This window comes from Hemitrygon akajei, chromosome 4 (genome assembly GCF_048418815.1).
Source record: "Hemitrygon akajei chromosome 4, sHemAka1.3, whole genome shotgun sequence".
Lineage (NCBI taxonomy): Eukaryota > Metazoa > Chordata > Chondrichthyes > Myliobatiformes > Dasyatidae > Hemitrygon > Hemitrygon akajei.
This window is the reverse complement of record NC_133127.1, coordinates 96,216,552-96,239,059: the sequence shown is the minus strand read 5'-3', so window position 1 is coordinate 96,239,059 and position 22,508 is coordinate 96,216,552. Positions and strand designations below refer to the sequence as shown.

At 42.7% G+C, this 22,508-nt stretch overlaps 1 protein-coding gene and 1 long non-coding RNA gene across 2 annotated transcripts in view; one reads left to right on the top strand and one right to left on the bottom strand.

Moving 5' to 3' along the window:
- LOC140726010 (uncharacterized) overlaps nucleotides 1-22,508 on the bottom strand; it is a 529,984-nt gene that overhangs the window by 310,073 nt on the left and 197,403 nt on the right. The window lies entirely within an intron of this gene.
- LOC140726548 (uncharacterized) lies at nucleotides 1,681-5,796 on the top strand. The gene is made up of 2 exons (XR_012098662.1): nucleotides 1,681-1,771; nucleotides 5,627-5,796. It is a non-coding gene; the product is annotated as an uncharacterized lncRNA (long non-coding RNA).

Sequence of the window (22,508 nt, the reverse complement as noted above, 5' to 3'; positions counted from 1 at the left end):
TACCTACCCCAAATATTGATAGTGAATTGTTTCGTACTTCTCAAAAAGCAAAGTTTTTAGATCAATGAAAAATAAAATAACTCAGCAGTAAGGGCACAAACGATTTGAATTGTTTGACATGACTGATATTCTGTTATTCCTTTTTTTACTTACATATTTATTGTCTTATTTTGAAATTAGTTAGGATGGTCTTTCCAATTAAACTCATTTTTAAAAAATATTATCACACTATGGTCATTTGCTTTAAGTAAGCAAACAATAAAGATTTGAAATTAAGAGTTCTGACCTTTTTGTTAATATAGGCTATATAAAAAGAAACTGATAGGCAAGTTTTATCCCTCTATCCCCAATATTTATAACATATTCTTTCTTTTAAAAGTAAACAAAGTATGTATTTGTCCTTTTCTGTATTTTTTACTACTATCCTTAAGGCATTCTCCAGGGGTGTTTGTTGTTTTCAGTTTTTTTTCTGTAGTTTTTAAAAAATGTGCTGCTTAATCAAGAATCAGGGACAAAAATCAAAGTATGATATGATCTTGTTCTTATCAAAAATCCAGGATAACTTATTGAGGTTATTGGAGAAGATAAACCATTCCTAAATTGTACTCCCAAACAAAATTGTAATACTTTTATTCAGGCACATATCAGTTGGCATTAGGCCTTTCTGGTCCCTATAGTGCAATTATTTAAGTCAAATGCTCCAGAAATTGTACTGAACTACAAAAGGAATAATATTCAATATAAATTCCACCTATACAACATCTCTTCTCAAGTGAAACTGGCTATTAAAATGCATGCAAAAGTTCCCAGTGAATAAATACAATGGAATGAATTTTATGCAAATTAAATAGCAGTCAAGCCAGTTTGGAAAGTACTTCAACATAGCAGGCATCAAACTAGGTCAAATCCATCAAACTGCCTTTCTAACGATACTCTAAGACAACCTTCAAAGTATGTACTTCAGAAGTTCAACAAAGGTAGTTCACCACCATCCTTTCAAGGGCAATTATAGATGGGGATTTTTTTTGCCTAGTAATGCCATATTTCATGAATAAATTAAGAGCAAACTTATTTGAATACTATTTTCACAATAACTAATAATAAACAGTTGAAATGGAGTCTTCTTGTTCCTCGAAATCTCATTTGAGCTGGATAATCTTAAATTATTTTGTTTAAAACCCTGAGATCAAATGACCACCAATATCACAATGCATTCCACGCATACTTATTACGTTTTTTAAAATATATGTGACTAGTAAAAGAATAGAAATGAGAAAATCTTCCATTTTCATCAATCCAGAACAGATCCACAATCCACATTGCTTCCCAAACGGTTTGAGGAATTTTCCTTCTGTAGAAGTCTCCTCACCAGTATACAACAAATTCTCTGTCCGTTTGTTTACTTTTTTTATTTTAGCAGAATTAATTTGGCACAGACCAGATGGGCCAGAGGGTATGTTACTCTGTTGTAGTATTCTATGACTTGATAATTCAAAGCTGATAAGTCAGCTACCCCGTTACTTATTAAAACAACAAACATGCAGGCAACTCTCAGCAGAGCAGGAAGCCCTTCTTCAATCTGAAAGATGAATCGTTTTTCCTTTCCACAGACGCTATCTTTTGAGCACTTTGCTTTTGTTTCTGATTTCCAGCATCTGCAGTTGACAGTTTTCAATTTCTGCTGTAGATTGCTGCAGTAACCAGAGTGAAGAGGGTACAGTCGCATTAACGCACTCTTCCATGGATGTAAAAGTCACAAAACACAAGCCAGGTAATGATCAGCTCCAGCAAGAGAATCTACCCACCAACCTTTGACGGTATTACCATCACTAAGTCCCCTTCCACAATACTTTATCATTCATCAATGAAGACAGAAATCAGAAATGCTATGAATATATATCTAAGTCAGATACATCTTGCAGTAAGTGACTAACTGGCGGAGTTAAGATGGTGCCGGGGAGGGTGCTGTGCATGTGTATACACACACAGTGGGGGAAGAGTTTGCTGCTGCAGATTCTCGAGTCAGACCTTGGGGAAAGGGGGGAATGTGCCAGACTTTAACTTTGGAACCAGCAAACTGTTTTTTGCTTTGTTAGTTTTCCCTCATGGTGTGACACCTCTCTGCCCCTTTATTAGGGCGATAGAGGGAGCCTCTGGCCGTTTGAATTGTTGGGTGAATGGTTACTTTCGTTGTACGGCAGATCACGGTCTCTCTTTGGGGGCTTTGCTGTTGCTTGCCTAGTGGGTGATGGGTGCTGATGCTTCCTGCTGAAATAAGTGGGGGGGGGGAGGTTTAATACTTTGTTGTTGCTTGAGCATGGGAGGGAGGAGAAGAGGGCTTTGGGGTTCTAGCATTTTTACTATCGATTATTCTTTGGGATACTCTTCTGTTTTTGTGGATATCTGTGAAGAGCAAGAATTTCAGGTTGAATATTGTATACATACTCTGATATTAAATGAAACCATTTGAACTGGCATGATCACAGAACACTTGCTTGAATGAGGGTAGTTCTAAAACACTAAAGTACCCAGGATAAGTTGCTCACATGATTCACACCCCAATTACAACCATAACCTTGCATTCCCTGCATTTCAAGTGAACTGCATCAGTTGTGTTTACCAGTAGAGACTACGCAAAATTACTTGCTAAGATTACTGCTACAGCGCCCTCCAAATCTAACATTAACAATAAGGAGAGCAGGTGCATGGGAATGCCACCAGCTCTTCAAGTTACACACCATCCTTAGGAGGAAAATTGCCAACTTTGTTTTGGTACTTTGTCTTAATCCTAGAGTTCCTTATATACAGTAAAAGCAATTCAGGAGTGCCGACACCAGGATTCCTGCGGTTGACGGCAGCAACTTGTTGCTACCTTATCAAGATTAGAGCATTAGAAATAGGCATTAAATGATGACTCTTCAGTAATGTCTACATTGTGCAAATGAGTGATAATATCAGCATTACAATGGCTTTCATGGGCTATTCACTTCAGACCATGGATTGTGCACTTCCATTTCATAATACTGATGACTCCATCTGACTGAGATAAAAGACATCCTTAAAACCAATCTAAATAGGAATGTTAACATTGGGGTACTTGCGTCTTGCAGAGCCAACAGCAAATCTTGCATTTCACCTCGGACAGTTAGCATGGCAAGTGGTCACAAGAGATAGAGTGAGCCAACAGTAGTGTGGGCAACATGGTGCGGACAGTACAGATGGCTATATTGCACAGCTGAAATATGTTAAACAATATACACACTATCCTCGTTATATGCGCCCCCAGACAATGCGGATTCAGTTATGCCACTAACCTATTTCTACCAATGTCCCCTTATATGCGCCCTAAGCTCACAGTTATGCGAGGAGCACCGCTTTCCCACCAATACAAATCAGGTGCGCGCGCTTCACAGTCTCACTCCCACATTGGTTTTGTCAAGGTGTGGATGTGCGATCTTGCGCTCTTAAACTTTTGTTGGTTTTACCTACGGTGTAGTGATTTTGTGCTTGAAATATTTAACTGTGCTTCCTAAGCGTCCGATGTCATGTCCTGGGCCATCAGCCGAGCGGCAGAGAACCACTTTAACACTTGAAACAAAGTTGGAAATTATAAACAGCGCGGCATCAGCTGAAGGTAACACAGCTCTGGGATGCTACTGCCAGGAACAGAATCTTGCCTTTAAAGTTCTTTTGTTGCTTGACAATGCGCCAGCCCATCCTGAACATTTGGACAACATTCATCCTAACATAACAGTGCGTTTCCTGCCGTCTAACACAACATCGCTGATTCAGCCACTCGACCGAGGTGTGATCCATATTCAAGGCGTATTTTTTTTTAAAGGCTAACATGATGCTGCAAGATGCTGCAAGCAACAGACGATTTTGAAAATCCCAGGAGTTTACCAACGGTGAGGGAATGAATGGTGGAAGTCGGAACACTTGGCACAAATGGCGATGGACATGGACCCAAGTTTAGAATGGAGTCAGCATTTCAGTCGTGCCCTGCCGTCACCCCTTCTTCCCTACAAGCAAATTTATGCTGAAAAACAAAATGCTGCCAAGCAAACAACCCTCACCACTTTCTTCAAACCGGGGTCATCTCCTGTTGCTGTTCTGTGAGTCTTCCTTCACCCCTTGCTGTGCTCGATGTCCACCTTATCCATGTAAAGCTGCCCGACACCACGACAACCACTCATCTCCCGGAGTGAACACACCTGCCACTGTTGGTGAGTACTGTACACCCTAGTATGTTAACTTTCTATGATTTATTACATTGAATATTACCGTAAATTGATGAAATATAATACAAATGTTGTCTTGTGGTACTGCTTTTGCATCGCATTGGTATGAAAATGTGAATAAGTTGCTTCAAGATGGCGGTGCGATGCAGTTTGCTGTGGTCTCTCCAGAGTTGATATCTGTTAATTGTCAAGTGGGGTGCCCTGCACAATCCTAATCTGATGGAAAATGGACGTGGGAGCATGAAGGAACATCTGGAAATCTCCAGGAAGGCCTTCTTCATTGCTGCTACTGTTGTGAGGTCCGGGTCTCTGCTGGGAAGAACAGGCCCCCAGTCCTCAGGGTCGCATTGCCAGTGGCCAGCAGTAGGGGCAGAGGATGGTGCTCAGAGAGGCTGTGCCGGAGGGGATGGTCGGAGGCTCGGAGATTCGACGGACTCGGAGTGCTTTCACTGTGTGCTACGTCTGCGAGGCTGGGTGCAGCGGCGCTTTCACTGTGTGCTGTGTCTGCGAAGCTGAGTCCGGCGGCGCCATGGAAGTCCATAGCGGGGGTATTCCCTTCTGCCACCTGCATGGGATGACGAGTCTATCGGACCCTGAGGACTTGTGGAAACTGTGTGGTGGCTTCTTTCCAACTTATAGACTTTTAACATCTTTGGACTATTTTTACTGTGTCCATGGTCTTTTTTTTAATCAATTATGGTATTGTTTGCACTGTTGTAACTATATGTTAACTATAACTATATGCAGCAATGTGGTTTTGAGTAGGTCTTGTAGCTTTACTTTTTGGTTTGTTGGGTGGTAGAGTTGGTCTCCTGACCTGGTGTGTCTGGGTAGTCTTGTTTCGTCTGGTGGATTTGGAGCTCCTTTCCGGGGAACGGGCTAAGATGGTAGAGTGATATTAATACGCAGCAGCCTCTCCAGACTCTGGATTTAGGGATTGCCAAACGTTATGTGGATTTTCTGGTGTAGTCTGTTTTGTCGTGTGCTTTTGTGATCATTCTGGAGGAACGTTGTTTCATTTTTTAACTGCATTGCAGTTGTGGTTTCTAAATGACAATAAACCAAAATTCAATTCAATTCAATAAAACATATTTAGGAAGCCCTCTGGAACACATCCCTATTTTCTCCATTTAAATAATTATTCACATTATGCGATTTCACATTACGTGTCGATTTCTAGGAACGTATCCCCGCATATAACGAGGATATGGTGTAGGTCTGACATCACAGTTCAAATATATTTAACTTTCATGTTTATTTCTTTGTTAATTGTTAAATATCTAAATGCAATACAGTTAATGCTGATGTTGTTTCTTTACGTGCTTTGTGGCACATCTGGCAGCAACCTTGCTGTTTCTTTATCACTTTTGTCTGTTTTGTTTTAGGAGGCCAAGTTCTTAGCTTGATGTTCAACCCAGCATGGATGGAAAGTATACAAGGAGTTGGCCAGATTTGAACCCGCGACCACTCGCCTAGTCCGGTGCAGCTGCCACAACACCAACCAGCTAATGCATATAAATTAGCCTGTGAATAAACAATGCACTATTTTGTCAAATTTGAAATTATTTCATTGTGTTAATGCTAGATAGCAACCTTTTTCCCAAAAGATTAAGTAATGCTCACAACACCCCAGAAACTCAAAACCAGCTCGCGAGTGCTTAAATTTACAAGAATATCATGAATAAAGATTTTGACATATTTATAATCACCCCTTTCATGACCTCAAGATCTCTTCCACTTGGCAAAAATTAAGTAATTTTCACTGTAGTCACTATTAAAATGCAGGAAACATTAATGTTTGATTAATTATTCAATGTCAGACACTCTGATGAAACTTCTCCAAACTTCAAAAACAAGATTTTCACCACTCTTGAACATCATGCGTCATCTATAACACAGATGTCAAAGTATTGTGTATAAATATTGTTTTGCTCAGGACTGAGATGGTGATACGGAACATTGTAATAAAATCAATACTTTCAAGCAGTCATTAAGTCTGTATTGCCAATAACAAAACTAGACTTCTGAACTTCCATAAGACTGAAGTGGTAATTTAGCTGGTTCTGAGATGTGAAAAGAACGTAATGAGGGTTGAATTGTTGTTGGTCAATCATGGTTTCTTCAATATAATAGGCCACGTCTCACAAAATCATTCACAGGAACATTATTTTGAGTAGCAATTAAATCTAAAAAGGTGATTTCATTCTTTATCTACGAAGAAAATATTACTATATCACAGGTTGTGCAAAACCTCTGGAGACAATCTGCTATAAACATATGTTTTCTTTTTAATCCATCACCAAACATCAGTTCTCTCTGTAAAAGTACAAAACAGTAAAGCACCTGCAGGAGCCTCATAATTGCAAATTAGAAAATGAGAAATTGGGCCAGATTAGCTAACCCACTTTTACACCCTCCTGTCCTTACCCAACCACCAAGCAAGCTTATCTGGTGAATACTACGAATATCACACTTTCACTGAAGACCAGGTGATCAATCCTCATACTCACTGATCATTTATATTTCAGAAATTATAAAGACAGAACTGAGGGAGACACACCAACAAGTTTAGTAATACACTTTCCTGCTGCCAAAATATTTCCCTGTGTGGCACAAATTTCTTCCTGAATATTACCACCATATCCAAGGCAAAACACACTGCCTTTCCATTTAAACAGCTCATTGTTCTCAAGTTAGTATATCTGCATTTGGAAGACTATGGTATTGTCAACAGTGAAGAACAATCTACAAAATATTCCATTCTGTGATATATGTACGTTGACATTATCCCATATGATGACGTAAAGACATAGAACAGATTACCTAGCCATACGTTTTATTCAGAGATGAAGTATGACATGAGTAGTGTCAGGGGCTGGTTGAGGAATCAGTGAAAACAAAGCATTGAATGATTTTAGCAGACAGATGAAAATAAAAGTTTAAATTTTGACAGCAAGTTGTTAAATGGTGTAATCTGAAATTAAGGGTATAGTTCTTAAGAAGTTTCCCATGTGCACCATGATGAACCAGAGAGTCTGTACTTGGCATCTCTTGAAGTCAGAGACCCCAGTCAGATTCAATAATCATGGATACAAATAAGATGTTAGCAATGCTTGGATCATCAGGATTAGACCCTGTCTGCTGATGTGAATACTAGGAGATTTGTATTTGTATGGGAGCTTGGTTACATGATAATAGACTAGATACTGGACAGACTGAAAGGTCATTGGTAAATACCTTCAGCGAACCATCCACCTTCCAACCCATAATGCTGAAATAGCTACAAATCTAACTATAAGTTAGAGAATCAGACAATCTAGCCTTCTGCCCATGCCAGTGACCTTTCAATAGTCTACGTTTATATTAATATAAAAACTTAAGAGGCTAGATTAAGAGCATATTTTTGTCTGTTTTTCAAGTACATTTTTAAACATTCCTAATAACAGTTACAGGATAATCTAAATGTAGTTGTTGTCACCTATCAACTTTAATACTACTTCAGTCTGGAAATGAAGTTAAGAAAAGTAAATATTGTGGTTACGCCCAGTGACACGAAATGATACGCTGAGACTGACACAACAACTCTTTGTTAAAGCAGCTGGGGATGTGTGTGTCTCCACAAGATCATTTAAGGGTTTCCACAATCGGTAATGTTACGTATCCCATAACTGGATCACTTACCAGCAAAGATAGAGAGATCCGCTGAAGCCTGATGGTACTATTTTCAAACGTTTTTATTTATAAAGGGGCACAAACGTATGGTTAATACAAAACATTCAGATCATATACATCGTCAAAACTCAATCTAAAGCACAGGTATAGTAATAATCAATCAAAAATAAGCTCTATCGTTGTCTAGGGGATAATACTGAGTCCAATGGAATATAAGAGTCACTCAAAGTCTGCAGGCTTCCCCGTTTTGGGAACTGCTGGCATTTCACGTGTTGGAGAGAGACAGAAGGAACACTTGCCCGTCGTCTTTGCGAAGCAAATCCCTGTTGTTGGTTAAAACGGTTTTTCCTTTGGTTTCAGCCACAGACTCCCGATCCGGAATCTAATGCACGTGGCTTCCTTCAGAATGGCTTCCAGCTCCGACGGGAAGCGCTATCGTCTCTTCTTCGTGTGTCTCCTTGGTGCGTCTGAGGCCCCGCCTCGGCAGCCCACCTTTTATCTGGACTGGCAGGGTTGTAGATGGCAATCAGGGTGGGGGGGTGAGGCAATCTTTCCCCCATCACCCAGCCCACGTTGCCCTGAGGGTTTGCACGTAGTCCAGTCCCTTATTCCACAAAGGTGTCTCCCAAGACAATGGCTATGTCCATGGCTTTTGTCTGGCTGAGAGGCCAGCCCACATTCCAAACCGTAAGGCTGCTCTCTCTCTCTCTTGCGATTCTCACAAAGGAGGGGGCTGGGGTCATAACACCTCCCCTCTTAAAAGTTTTTTTACCAGCAGTTAAAAACAAGTTGGTACAGAGTCTTATAGGATTTTTGAATCTAACACAATACACAAGCTTTTCGTTTTAACTACAGAGCCATACATTTTACATTTAATTCAGCACCTAGATAAACAATCCGCTAGCACATTATCACTCCCCTTAATGTGCTGTATCTTAATATCGAATTCCTGCAGCATCAGACTCCAGCTTAATAACCTCCTGTTTTTATTTTTCATATTGTCCAGGAATACCAGCGGGTTGTGATCGGTATAGACCACTAGGGGTCTTTGCGCCGGACAAATGTACACTTCGAAATGTATCGCCAACACAAGCGCTAACAATTCCTTTTCCATGATAGAGTAATTCCTCTGGTGTCTATTGAACTTCCGAGAGAAATATGCTACCGGGTGCTCCACTCCATCCCCCGCGTGCTGCAATAGGACTGCTCCTGCAGCCTCATCGCTGGCGTCCGTGGCCAAGGAGAAGGGGGTTAACAGATCAGGCGCTTTTAACACAGGGTCATGGCACAATATGGCTTTTAACTTTTCAAAGGCATTCTGACAAGAATGACCCCACTCACATTTTTCCTCCTTCCGCAGTAGTTTTGTAAGGGGGAGCGCAATGTCCGCGAAATTTTTACAGAATTTCCGATAGTATCCCACCATGCCCAGAAACCACCTCAGGGCCCTTTTATTGTAGGGTACAGGGACCTCGGAAATAGCCCAGACCTTCGCCTGTACAGGTGCCAACTGCCCGTCTACCACCACATACCCCAAATAGGTGATCGTGGCATGACCAAACTCACTCTTGGCGAGGTTTACTGTAAAGTGGGCTGCCGACATTCGGGTAAACAAACTTTCTACAGCCTCCAGGTGCTCCTCCCAGGTGTCATTCCAAACTACCACATCGTCAAGATAAGCCTTGGTGTGGGTTAACCCCTTTATCACAGCGTCTATCATCCGCTGAAATGTCCCTGGGGCATTTTTCATCCCAAACGGCATAACATTGTACTCGTACAACCCGGACAGGGTGACAAAGGCTGAAATCTCTCGAGCCCTGTCCGTTAAAGGAACGCACCAATACCCACCCCTTTAACAAGTAAATTTTTGTGATGTACCTCGCCTTCCCCACTTGATCAATGCAATCATCCACCCAGGGGATAGGGTAAGCATCTGTCTGGGTAACCGCGTTGACCTTCCGGTTATCGGTACAGAATCTTATGGTCCCGTCCGGCTTTGGGACAACCACGCAAGGAGAAGCCCACGCGGAAGAGGATTCGCGGATTATCCCAGCAGCTAGCATATGTTCAATCTCCTTTTCTACTAGCTGGCTCTTTTCAGAATTCATCCGATAAGGGGCCTGTTTTATAGGTCGGGTTGAGGTAACTATTAGATAGATAGATACTTTATTCATCCCCATGGGGAAATTCAACATTTTTTCCAATGTCCCATACACTTATTTTAGCAAAACTAATTACATACAATACTTAACTCAGTAAAAATATGATATGCATCTAAAATCACCCTCTCAAAAAGCATTAATAAATAGCTTTTAAAAAGTTCAAAATACATTGAATGGTAACTTAAGCTCAGTCCTAACCCCGGCACTTTAACATATCTTAATCCTGGCGGTTGAATTGTAAAGCCGAATGGCATTGGGGAGTATTGATCTCTTCATCCTGTCTGAGGAGCATTGCATCGATAGCAACCTGTCGCTGAAACTGCTTCTCTGTCTCTGGATGGTGCTATGCAGAGGATGTTCAGGGTTTTCCATGATTGACCGTAGCCTACTCAGCGCCCTTCGCTCTGCTACCGATGTTATACTCTCCAGTTCTTTTCCCACGACAGAGCCCGCCTTCCTTACCAGCTTATTAAGACGTGAGGCGTCCCTCTTCTTAATGCTGCCTCCCCAACACGCCACCACAAAGAAGAGGGCGCTCTCCACAACTGACCTATAGAACATCTTCAGCATCTCACTACAAACATTGAATGACGCCAACCTTCTAAGGAAGTACAGTCGACTCTGTGCCTTCCTGCACAAGGCATCTGTGTTGGCAGTCCATCATGCTTCGTCCCACTACACCTTCAGGGAACATCTGGACATAAGTCTGCATGCCGGTTAATGAGCTGTATTACCTGTTCCCGCCGTTCAGACTTTAAGTGGCCAACTTTATCCGCAAGGCTCGCCAATACGATAGAGTTCTCCAATCTGGTGGGGACTATACCTATCTTGTCAAACCGTTCTGGTCCCTCCTTACCATCCCCCTCTACCTCATCGGCTTTCATGGCCGCACCAACCACCACGGGGGTGGGTTCATGATACCCTTTTATCATGTTCACGTGAACTAACTGGGTCGGCTTTCGCCGGTCGGGGGTTTCGATCACGTAATTCAGCGAGTCTATTTTTTTACGCACTGTATATGGTCCTTGAAACCTCGCCCTAAGGGGGTGGGTAACTACCGGGAATAGGACCAAGACTCGGTCGCCCACGTGAAACTCTCGTTCTCTCGCTCTCAGGTTATACCACTGACCCATTTTTTCCTGGGAGGCTTTAAGGTTTTCTTTTGCCAAGGCGCATACTTTACGCAGCCTTTCCCGGAATTTCAGCACGTAGTCGATCACACTGACTTGGACGGTTGGGCTAGACCACTTTTCTTTCAGTAGGGTTAGGGGTCCCCTGGGCCTGTGACCGAAAACGAGCTCGAATGGACTGAACCCCAGGGAGCACTGGCACAAAAGGGGTAAAGCCTCATCCCAGTCTCGAACGTTCTCCTGACAATAAGCTTTAAGCATGGTCTTTAGGGTAGCGTGGAACCTTTCCAACGCTCCTTGTGACTCCGGGTGATACACAGAGGCCAGAATCTGCTTTACCCCTAGCTGGGTCATCAGCTGCCGAAATGTGCTAGACGTGAATGTACTTCCCTGGTCTGATTGTATCTCCTTAGGCAGCCCCACGGTGGTAAAGAATTTAGTAAGGGCCTTCACCACCGCAGAGGTCCTAATACTACCCAGAGGCACGGCCTCGGGAAATCGTGTAGCGGCACACATCAGGGTCATGATATACTGCCGCCCACTCGCAGTTTTAGGTAAGGGTCCCACAAAATCCACAATGACTCGGGAGAAAGGCTCCTCACATGCGGGGATGGGTCGGAGGGGGGCCTTAGGGATAACTTGATTCGGCTTACCCACCACATGGCATGTATGACATCTTTTACAATACTCAGTAATATCTTTTCTCAGGTTTGGCCAATAGAACTCTCTCTGAACCCGCTCCACTGTCTTCTTTATTCCTAAATGCCCACCTAAAGGTCCCTTATGAGCTAAGTCAAGAATTTCGTCCCGATATACTTTCGGGACTACTATCTGATGTATCACCGCCCAGTCCTCATCGGCCGGCACCACGGGGGGTCTCCACTTCCTCATCAACACCCTCTCCTTGAGATAATAACCCTCTGGCTCTGCCTCCAGTTCAGTCTCAGAGAGAACCGACTCTCTCAAGGCTACCAGCTCCTCGTCACCTTTCTGTTTCCGTACAAACTCTCTTCTTGCTAAGGACAGGTCTACCTCTTCCCGATTACTCTCTCTTTCCTCCCTACTCTCCAGTTTACCTTCCTCTGACTCTCGCTGGTACAGAGTCGGTAAAAACGTCTCGGCCAAATCAAAACTGGCCAGATTCAAACAGCTCTCGGTCTCAGCTGCCCTTTTCGACATGCTGCGAGTGACCGCGCATGCGGGATAGATTTTTTTTATCTGAGGGAGGGTCCTCAACTCTCACGGGCTGGGTGGTCAGCTTCACGGCGGCACCCATCTTCCCACCCGCTAGGTCGTTACCCAGAAGGACGTCCACGCCTTCCCCCGGCAACTCCGGCAGGACCCCCAGTTCCACTGGTCCCGACACCAACTCACAATCTAGAAGGACCCTATGCAAAGGCACTACCTCGGTCTGGTTTCCTATGCCTCTCAGGGCTACCTCTCCCGTCCGAGGTCCGAATTGTAATACGTTACGGCTAATTAATGATAGTTCCGCCCCCGTGTCTCTCCAAATCCGTACGGGGATTGGGGGGTCCCCTTCCCTCAAAGACACGGTTCCTTCGGAACTAAATGTCTCCCGCCCCTCCTGTATTCCATCTACCTGGGGCCCTCTCGTCGATTTTCTGATCGACGCAATACAGCCTATAGGGATAGCTGCTTTCCCTTTTTCTGGCTCCTTCCTCGGAGCAGGGCATTTTGATGCAATATGTCCCACCTTTCCACAATTAAAACAGGTTAAACCAGGAAATCTGGAAATCTCCAGATTTCCTGCCTGTTATCCTCACTTTTTCTGCTAGCTCCCAGCGGAGTTTCTCCCTTAGCCGGCGGACTTTCCCTACCATTCCGACGGTCTCTCGGGTAACTTTTTGGCGATGAAAACTTTGTCTTGTGGGTTAGGGCATATTCATCTGCGAACCTAGCAATTTCTGAGATGGACTGATTCGTCCTCTCATTCAAATACATCCGGATCTCTTCCGGAACACAACCTTTAAATTCCTCAATCAAAAATAACTCCCTGAGACGCCCATAATTCTCGGCCACCTTTTCCGCGGTGCACCAACGGTCCAAGAGCACACCCTTCTCATGGGCTAGCTCGGTATACGTTTGATTCCACCCTTTCCTTAAATTTCGGAACCTTTGTCTATACGCTTCAGGTACTAACTCATAACCTCGGAGAATGGCCTCCTTTACTTGGTCATAATTCCCTTCCCCTTCCGGGAGCAACGCTGCATATGCCCGCTGTGCTTTCCCTCGTAACACACTTTGTAACAACACCACCCACTGCTCTCTGGGCCACTTCTGATTCACTGCCACCTTTTCAAAAAGCAAGAAATAACTATCAACATCCGTCTCCTCGAACGGGGGGACCAACTTCAACGCCCGACTAACATCAAACCCCTCCTCTCTCTCTACCCCTTGAGCTCTTCACTCTTGCCTTCGCCTGTCCAGCTCCAATTCATGGCTCCTTTATTTCTGTTTCTCTTCTGCTTCTGCTTCCAGCTGCTTTAGCTGGAGCTCATGACCCCGTTTCACCTTTAATTCCTTTAGTTTGAACGCCTGCTCCCTTTCCTTTTCTTTCTCAGCCCGTTCCTTTTCCTTCTCAGCTGCTTCTAGCTGCTTTACTTTAAATTCATGTTCCAACCTTACTTTCTCCAACTCTAACTGATCTGTCCCACTCGCTAATCTCTTTTTGGGGATATTTTCCAAATCCTCAGCTGCAAACACCTTCTTCCCAATGTAATACTGAGTTATGACCCTTCGCACTTCCTGCTTTTTCATTGATGACCTCACCTCTGTGAGGTCTAACTCCTTTGTCAGATTTACCAAGTCTAATTTGGTAGCCGCCCCTAGCGCCTCTACAGTCAGGTTTCTCAGAAATTCATCCACATCCATCTTTGCTGGTTTCCTGTCTGGCTACCTGCGTAACCAGATTTAAGTTTGGACTTACAGCCCGATTCACTGACCCTCCCCTTTGGTTTCAAATCCGGGACGAGGCCCCACTTGTTACGTTCCCAGTAACCGGGTGACTTACCAGCAAAGATAGAGAGGTCCGCTGAAGCCTGATGGTACTATTTTCAAACGTTTTTATTTATAAAGGGGCACAAACGTATGGTTAATACAAAACATTCAGATCATATACATCATCAAAACTCAATCTAAAGCACAGGTATAGTAATAACCAATCAAAAATAAGCTCTATTGTTGTCTAGGGGATAATACCGAGTCCAATGGAATATAAGAGTCACTCAAAGTCTGCAGGCTTCCCCGTTTTGGGAACCACTGGCATTTCACGTGTTGGAGAGAGAGAGAAGGAACACTTGCCCGTCGTCTTTGCGAAGCAAATCCCTGTTGTTAGTTAAAACGGTTTTTCCTTTGGTTTCAGCCAGACTCCCGATCCGGAATCTAACGCACGTGGCTTCCTTCAGAATGGCTTCCCGCTCCGACGGGAAGCGCTATCGTGTCTTCTTCGTGTGTCTCCTTGGTGCGTCTGAGGCCCCGCCTCGGCAGCCCACCTTTTATCTGGACTGGCAGGGTTGTAGATGTCAATCAGGGTGGGGGGGTGAGGCAATCTTTCCCCCATCACCCAGCCCAAGTTGCCCTGAGGGTTTGCACGTAGTCCAGTCCCTTATTCCACAAAGGTGTCTCCCAAGACAATGGCTATGTCCATGGCTTTTGTCTGGCTGAGAGGCCAGCCCACATTCCAAACCGTAAGGCTGCTCTCTCTCTCTCTCTCTCTTGCGATTCTCACAAAGGAGGGGGCTGGGGTCATAACAGTAGCCCTGGATGAACAATGAAATCTGGATTCTGCTAACAGCCAGATCAGAGGTATTCAAGTCTGGAGATCAAGAATGCTACTAGAGGTGCAGGAATGTTCTCTAGAAAGCCAGCTCTCAGACAAAGTGCTGATTCCAGACTAGACTGGAATCAACAAGGGATGTTCAACAGCTGTGGCAGGAATTGAAAGCCAAAACCTCCTGCAAAGTTAAAACAACAGAACTTTACTTCCAGATGAGGTCAATGCCTTTCGTGCTTACTTTGATCACCTGAACAGGGAGGAACCCTCACACATCCCCATGCCTCCTGAAGATCATTTGGTCTTAGTATCTGAAGATAATGTGCGGTATATCCAAGAAAAACATCCAGTCCAGATGGAGTACCTAATCGAATACTGAAGACCTGTGCCAACCACTTCTATGATGTATTCACAGATATCTTCAACCTCTCGCTCTGGCAGTGTGAGTCCTGAGGCTCTTGTACCTTCTACTTGATGGCAGTAGTGAGAAAAGAGCATGACCTGGGTGGTGAGGATCTTGGCTAATGGATGCTGCTTTTCTACGGCAACGTTTCATGTACTGCAGACATGCTCAATGGTTAGAGGGTTTTACCCATGATGTACTGGGCCAAATCCATTACCTTTTGTAGGATTTTTCACTCAAAGGCATTGGTGATCCCATACCCGGCTGTAATGCAGCCAGTCAGCACACTTTCTACCACCCATCTATAGAAGTTTGCCAAAGTTTGATCTGCTGAATCTCTGCAGACTCCTGAGGAAGTAGAGGCACTGTCATACTTTCTTTATAATTATATTTATACAATGGGTCCAGGACCAGTCCCCGGAATTTGAAATTACTGACCCTCTCCACCTCTGAGTACTGGCTCACGGACCTCTGGTTTCCCTCTCCTGAAGTCTACCATCAGTTCGTATGTCTTCCTGACTGAGTGAGAGGTTGTTGTGGCACCACTCAGTCAGATTTTCAATCTCCCTCCTATGAGCTAACTCATCACTACCTTTGATACAACCCACAACAGTGGTGTCATCAACAAACTTGTGTATGGTGTTGGAGCTGTAGCCACACAGTCATAGGTGTCAAGCAAGTAGAGCGGGTGCTAAGTACACATCCCTAAGGTGTTCCTGCGCTGATGGAGATTGTCAAGATGTTTTTGCCAATTTGAACTGACTGGAGTCAACAAGTGAGGAGATACAGGATCCAATTTCTCAAGGGGTATTCAGGCCCAGATCATGCAGTTTACTGATTAGTTTTCAGGGGATGATGGTGTTAAATGCTGAGCTGTAATCGATAAAGAGCATTCTGATGTATGCATCTTTGCACACCAGATCTACTACTACTATCCCTCAATCATCAGGCTCTTGAACAAAAGAGGATAACTACACTCATTTAAGGACTCTGTTATATTGTTATTTCATGCTCGTTATATTTATTATCTGCATTTGCACAGTTTCTTTGCTGTTTACAGTTCCAGATGTTTACAGTTACTGTTCTATAAATTCGCAAAGTATGCCCACAGGAAAAAAATCTCAGGGTTGTATGTGGTGATGTGTGTGTACCCCAATAATAAATTTTACTTTGAACGTTTGACCTCTACATGCAGTAATGAGATAATCTTAAGTATAGCATCATGGGACTAGTAGATGATGAGCAGATGGAGTGAACAATGGAAACTAGAGACAGAAATTCATTGCCAAAGTCAGCAGACTCAATTGCTGATTCCAGAATATCAAAGACCATTTATGGTTCATTATTCTACAGATTAAATGTTTGTCACATATACATTGGAACAACTGAAATTCTCATTGTTCTAAACAAGGAGGTGCATGGCACAGAAAATAGATAAATTAAACAAACATAGTAAAGCAACAGATTAAAGATATGTGCAAAACCGTGTATATCCAACACTGAAATATGTACATCACTTTGCATATTTGTATACAAACTGCTTCAGAAAATTATATTATCCTTATTTAAATATTGGTAGATTACATGCCCTTAATTCATTAAGAAAGAGGAAATGCATTTTTGTATATTTGTCTTAAGCATTTTCTTTACAGCCTGTTTTGATAAACAGTCTTCTGCATTGCTAATTGTAATCTATTTGGAAGAAGAGTTGATCAGTTCAACGAGCAGGTCAAAGGAAGAATCTTTTTGATTGCATACAAGCGAGGCGAAGGAATCTGAAATGCAGCCAAGCTTTCCGGCATTTAACAAAACTGTGTGATCATTCTATAATCTTGACAGATCAAACAAACAAAAACTTTGAAAGAATATTTCTCATTGGCTGGTTGATGAAAGTAACTGCAGATTTGTCACTTCCATAGTTACAGGACTGTGAAGAAAGGAACTAAAATAGAAGCATATGCCTAAGTAACAAATAGGTTAAAAGCAGTAAAAAAACAAGTGCAGAGATTATTGTACATGTGTAATCTCTCACGGAGAGATCTGAGAATTGTTCCTCTGTCAAATAGACAACGCCAATTGGGAATTACAATGATTATACCAAACAAGAATAATTGCCTTGGAAATTTCTGCTTTTTTTGGATATTGGGCCAGGGTATATACTATTGAAATATCATTAGCAGGATATTATTTTAAACTGAGTCTTTAAACTGTAAAGCAATCTCTTATCAATAATGTTCAAATTAGCAGAGGCCTAATTTGAATTTTTGCTGGAGTTTAGTAAAGACATGAGACCCTGTGCCGTGTGCTGAATCTCTTAGGATGCAGCAGTTGCTAAGCATTAAATACAGGAATTGCAAACAGAGATTGTTGTTGCAACATGCAAAGAATTTCCTCCAGAACTTGTCCTGACATGAAATGAGTGAGTGAGAAAATATTTCTCAAAAGATATTTATGAGTGGGATTTTGTTATTTAAACTATGATATAATTTTATTCCTATATTATCACATTATGTAAGCATAAGTATTAACAGAATAATAGATAACCCATTTGAAAAGGAATATGAAAACAGTGGTATCTACATTCTCCCGCATAGAAACCTTTTATAAATCACTTGAAAGATTAGCATTTCCACTCATTACCACTCTGTAAATCATATTGCTTGAATAAGTGAATGATACAGTTCAGTACTCGATATATTAAGATGCAGTTCTTCACAGTTTTCCAACGTGTTTATTTAATATATTTTTCAGGATCTGGGTATCATTAGCATTGCCAGAAAGCTCAAGTTTATTGTCATCTGACTGCACATATATACAACCAATTGAAACAATGTTCCTTCGAACCATGGTGCACCCACACAACATCAAAGTACATTTATTATCAAAGCATGCATACTTCATACAACCTTGAGATTTGTCTCCTTTACATATATCACACACAGCACATAAAACAAAATATACTCTAAGTTAATAAAATATGATTCAAAATGCACACAGTGACAAGACCTCAATGGTGGCAGGGTATCCATTAGTCTCAGAGCTTGAGGGAAGAAGCTGTTATCTAGTCTGGCAGTCCTAGTCCTGATGCTCCTGTACCATCTCCTTGATGGTAACGACTCAGATTGTGGGATGGGTGACAGGGATCCTCAATACTGCTTCTGCAGCATTTATCCCTTCTCGAGATGCAGCTGGAAAGGTCCTCTAGAACTATTACAACCCTTCTGATCTAACAATAATTAAGGAATGGAAAAATATTTCCAATTCAGGATGGTCCTTGAGTTTGAAAGGAACCTGCATGTAGTACAAACTGCCCTTGCGATGATGGTGGTTGCAGATTTGGAGCACGCTGTCAGAATAACCTAGGCAAGTAACTGCAGTGCATTTGTAGATGGTATACAAAGCAGCTAGGGTGCATGAAATATTGTGGTGGATGGCACACAAGTCAAGAAGTACGTCTCAATTCTCCATCTCCATTCATCCCAAGTCTCACATCGCCAACAATCCTCCCCGTCTTCATTCATCCCAAGTCTCACATCCCCAACAATTCTCCATCTCCATTCATCCCAAGTCTCACATCTCCAAAAATTCCCCTCTGTCTCCATTCATCCTGCACTCACCACTCTCTGCTTAAAAAACTTACCCCTGACATCTCCTCTGTACATACTCCCAAGCACCTTAAACATGTGGCCTCTTGTGGCAACCATTTCAGCCCTGGGAAAAAGCCTCTGACTATCCACATGATCAATGCCTCTCATCATCTTATACACCTCCATCAGGTTACCTCTCATCCTCCTTCGCTCCAAGGAGAAAAGATTGGGCATGCTCCCCAATCCAGGCAACATCCTTATAAATCTCCTCTGCACCCCTTCTATGGTTTCCACATCCTTCCTGTAGTAAGGCAACCAGAACTGTGCACAGTACTCCAAGTGGGGTCTGACCAGGGTCCCTTATAGCTGCAACAGTACCTCTCGGCTCCTAAATTCAATTCCACGATTGATGAAGGCCAATACACTGTATGTCTTCTTAACCATAGAGTCAACCTGCGCAGCCGCTTTGAGCATCCTATGGACTTGGACCCCAAGATCCCTCTGATCCTCCACACTGCCAAGAGTCTAACCATTAATGCTATATTCTGCCATCATATTGGACCTACCAAAATGAAGCACTTCACACTTATCTGGGTTGACCTCCATCTGCCACTTCTCAGCCTACAAACTCCATTTTCAGAAAAGTTGGGATATTTTCCAAAATGCAATAAAAACAAAAATCTGTGATATGTTAATTCACGTGAACCTTTATTTAACTGACAAAAGTACAAAGAAAAGATTTTCAATAGTTTTACTGACCAACTTAATTGTATTTTGTAAATATACACAAATTTAGAATTTGATGGCTGCAACACACTCAACAAAAGTTGGGACAGAGGCATGTTTACCATTGTGTTACATCACCTTTCCTTTTAATAACACTTTTTAATTGTTTTGGAACTGAAGATACTAATTGTAGTAGATTTGCAATTGGAAATTTTGTCCATTCTTGCTTGATATAAGACTTCAGTTGCTCAACAGTCCGTGGTCTCCATTGTCTGATTCTCCTCTTCATGATGCGTCATACATTTTCAATAGGAGATAGATCTAGACTGGCAGCAGGCCAGTCAAGCACACGCAGTCTGTGTCTACAAAGCCATGCTGTTGTAGCCCGTGCAGAATGTGGTCTGGCATTGTCCTGCTGAAATAAGCATGGACATCCTGGGAAGAGGCGTCGCCTTGATGGCAACATATGTCTCTCTAAAATCCTAATATACGCCTCAGAGTCAATGATACCTTCACATATATGCAACTCACCCATGCCGTGGGCACTGATGCCCCCCCATACCATCACAGATGCTGGCTTTTGCACCTTTTGCTGATAACAATCAGGATGGTCGTTTTCATCTTTGGCACGGAGAACTCAACACCCATTTTTTCTGAAAACTAGCTGAAATGTGGACTCATCTGACCACAGCACACAGTTCCACAGTTTTTCGGTCCATCTGAGATGAGCTCGGGCCCAGAGAACTCGCTGGTGTTTCTGCATAAAGTTAATGTACGGCTTCCTCCTTGCGTATTACAGTTTCAAGTTGCATTTCTGGATGCAGCGACGGACTGTGTTAAGTGACAATGGTTTCTTAGGCAGTGCCGCCTGAGGGCTCGAAGATCACGCGCATTCAACAGCGGTTTCCGACCTTGCCCTTTACACACTGAAATGTCCGTGAATTCTCTGAATCTTGTCATAATATTATGTACTGTAGATGTTGAAAGACCTAAATTCTCTGCAATCTTGCGTTGGGAAATGTTCCTTTTGAACTGACTAACAATTCTCTCACGAATTTTGGCAATCCTTGCTTGCAAAGACTGAGCCTTTGATGGATGCTACTTTTATACCCAATCATGATACCTCACCACCTACCAATTAGCCTGCTTAAATGTGGACTCTTCCAAACCGGTGTTACTTGAATATTCTGTGCACTTTTCAATCTTATTTTAACTCTGTCCCAACTTTTGTTGAGTGTGTTGTAGCCATCAAATTCTAAATTTGTGTATATTTACAAAATACAATTAAGTTGGTCAGTAGAACTATTGAAAATCTTTTCTTTGTACTTTTGTCAGTTAAATAAAGGGTCACATGAATTAACATATCACAGATTTTTGTTTTTATTGCATTTTGGAAAATATCCCAACTTTTCTGGAAATAGGGTTTGCATTTTTGCAACCAATCAATGTCCTGCTGCAACCTCTGACAGCCCTCTACACTATCCACAACACCCCCAACCTTTGTGTCATCAGCAAACTTACTAACCCATCCCTCCACTTCCTCATCCAGGTCATTTATAAAAATCACAAAGAGTAGGGGTCCCAGAACAGATCCCTGGGGCATACCACTGGTCACCGACCTCCATGCAGAATATGACCCGTCTACAACCACTCTTTGCCTTTTGTGGGCAAGCCAGTTCTGGATCCACAAAGCAATGTCCCCTTGGATCCCGTGCCTCCTTACTTCCTCAATAAGTCTTGCATGGGATGCCTTATCAAATGCCTTGCTGAAATCCATATACACTACATCTGCTACTCTACCTTCATCAATGTGTTTAGTCACATCCTCAAAAAAACTCAATCAGGCTCGTAAGGCATGACCTGCCCTTGACAAAGCCATGCTGACTATTCCTAATCATATTATGCCTCTCCAAATGTTCATAAATCCTGCCTCTCAGGATCTTCTTCATCAACTTACCAACCACTGAGGTAAGACTCACTGGTCTATAATTTCCTGGGCTATCTCTACTCTTTCTTGAATAAGGGAATAACATCCACAACCCTCCACAAAAGTGTGACAACTTCTCTCACCTGCTGAGAGATTCCAACTGCATCTGTTTTCAGGTTTACCACACCTGTATACTGTTTTTTGACTTTCATCTTCAGTACTACTGCCAGAGTGTTGTCTAGTCCCTAATATTTTCTATATCCAATACTCTCAGCAGTTTCCATTGATCAATTATACACGATGGCTGAAACTACTCTTTTCATGCATTGAGATAGTATGTATGGTGCCTGAGCACTTCTTTGAAATCTCATAAAGAGCACAATGTTTCATTTCAAATTTTAAGAGACAGCTTTTGTTGGGTTCCCATGTTAGAATGTGCTCCTGCTGTTTCAGTGCGTGCAGCTTAAAATTACTAATGCAGTATCTCACAGCTGCCAGCATTTTGTCATACAGCTGCAACCTCATCGGGTCGTCCTTAAAGGCGCATGTATAACACCATTAGCAGCCTTCCTGCCGATGATTCATTTCCGAGAGTAGCAGCTCTCATTCTTGACAGGAAGTGCTATGAACCCAGATTAGGGAACAGGTCAAAGAGAAGATGGTGGACAATATAACACATGGGAAATGTCCTGGGCCAGGAGAGAACAATAACAGAGACAGGGACAGGGATATTGATACTGAGGGAGACAAACTTATCTCTCTTACCCACAGAAGCATTTCCAATGGGTAAGGGAGAAAAGCAGATCCTGCTTGAGACAAGCTTCTGTCTCACCTCAAATCACACTAACACTCTCTTACTAATACAAA